Raw genomic sequence first — 2,150 nt, 5'->3', positions numbered from 1 at the left:
CTAAGATTTGCTTTCCCAAAATGCAGCACCTCGCATTTACCTGAATTAAACTCCATCTGCCACTTCTCAGCCCATTGGCCCATCTGGTCAAGATCCTGTTGTAATTTGAGGTAATCTTCTTCGCTGTCCACCACATCTACAATTTTGGTGTCATCTGCAAACTTACTAACCATACCTCTTATGCTCACATCCAAATTTATATAAATGACAAAAAGTAGAGGCCCTTGTGGCACTCCACTGATGACAAGCCTCCAGTCTGAAAAACAACCCTCCACCACCACCCTCTGTCTTCTACCTTTGAGCCAGTTCTGTATCCAAATGGCTGGTTCTCCCTGTATTCTGTGAGATCTAACCTTGCTAACCAGACTCACATGGGGAACCTTGTCGAATGCCTTCCTCAAGTCCATATAGATCACATCTACTGCTCTGCCCTCATTAATCCTCTTTGTTACTTAGAGTCATAGAGATGTACAGTATGGAAACAGACCCTTCGGTCCAACCCATCCGTGCCGACCAGATATCCCAACCCAATCTAGTCCCACCTGCCAGCACCCAGCCCATATCCCTTCAAACCCTTCCTATTCATATACCCATCCAAATGCCTCTTAAATATTGCAAGTGTACCAGCTAGGAGAAAGTGAGGACTGGATGCTGGAGATCAGAGCTGAAAAATGTGTTGCTGGAAAAGCGCAGCAGGTCAGGCAGCATCCAAGGAGCAAGAGAATCGATGTTTCGGGCATAAGCCCTTCTTCACAAAGTGTACCAGCCTCCACCACTTCCTCTGGCAGTTCATTCCATACATGTACCACCCTCTTGTGTGAATACGTTGCCCCTTAGATCTCTTTTATATCTTTCCCCTCTCACCCTCTAAATCTGGATTCCCCCACTCCAGGGAAAAGACTTTGTCTATTTATCCTATCCATGCCTCATGATATTGTAAACCTCTATAAGGTCACCCCTCAGCCTCCGATGGTCCAGGGAAACAGCCCCAACCTGTTCAGCCTCTCCCTATAGCTCAAATCCTCCAACCGTGGCAACATCCTTGTAAATCTTCTTTGAACCCTTTCAGGTTTCACAACATCTTTCCGATAGGAAGGAGATCAGAATTGCACGCAATATTCCAACAGTGGCCTAACCAATGTCCTGTACAGCCGCAACATGACCTCCCAACTCTTGTACTCAATACTCTGACCAATAAAAGAAAGCATCCCAAGTGCCTGATTCACTATCCTATCTACCTGCGACTCCACTTCCAAGGAGCTATGAACCTGAACTCCAAGGTCTCTTTCTTCAGCAATACTCCCAAAACGGCAATCAAGTTTGTGAGACATGATTTCCCATGCACAAAGACATGTTGACTATCCCTAATCAGTCCTTGCCTTTCCAAATACATGTACATCCTGTCCCTCAGGATTCCCTCCAACAATTTGCCCACCACCTGGTTCCCTGGTTCCCTGGTTTGTCCTTACCACCCTTCTTAAACAGTGGCACCACATTAGCCAACCTCCAGCCCTCCAGTCACCTCACGTGTGACTACTGATGGTACAAATACCTCAGCAAGAGGCCCAGCAATCACTTCTCTAGCTTCCCACAGAGTTCTTGGGCACACCTGATCAGGTCCTGGGGATTTATCCACGTTTATGCATTTCAAGACATCCAGCACTTCCTCCTCTGTAATATGGACATTTTTCAAGGTGTCACCATCTATTTCCCTACATTCTACATCTTCCATATCCTTTTCTACAGAACTGGCTCAAAGGTAGAAGACAGAGGGTGGTGGTGGCGGGTTGTTTTTCAGACTGGAGGCCTGTGACCAATGGAGTGCCACAAGGATCAATGCTGGCTCCTCTACTTTTTGTCATTTACATAAATGATTTGGATGCGAGCATAAGAGGTACAGTTAGTATGTTTGCAGATGACACCAAAATTGGAGGTGTATTGGACAGCGAAGAGGGTTGCCTCAGATTACAACAGGATCTGGACCAGATGGGCCAATGGGCTGAGAAGTGGCAGATGGAGTTTAATTCAGATAAATATGAGGTGCTGCATTTTGGGAAAGCAAACCTTAGCAGGACCTATACACTTAATGGTAAGGTCCGAGGGAGTGTTGCTGAACAAAGAGACCTTGGAGTGCAGGTTCATAGCTCCTT

General features: G+C 46.3%; 1 protein-coding gene across 1 annotated transcript in view; it reads right to left on the bottom strand.

Moving 5' to 3' along the window:
• sema4f (sema domain, immunoglobulin domain (Ig), transmembrane domain (TM) and short cytoplasmic domain, (semaphorin) 4F) overlaps positions 1-2,150 on the bottom strand; it is a 240,280-nt gene that overhangs the window by 121,147 nt on the left and 116,983 nt on the right. The gene's annotated exons all lie outside the window — the stretch shown is intronic.

The sequence above is a fragment of the Chiloscyllium plagiosum genome, chromosome 1 (genome assembly GCF_004010195.1).
Source record: "Chiloscyllium plagiosum isolate BGI_BamShark_2017 chromosome 1, ASM401019v2, whole genome shotgun sequence".
Classification (NCBI taxonomy): Eukaryota; Metazoa; Chordata; class Chondrichthyes; order Orectolobiformes; family Hemiscylliidae; genus Chiloscyllium; species Chiloscyllium plagiosum.
This window is presented reverse-complemented; position numbering and strand designations above follow the sequence as displayed.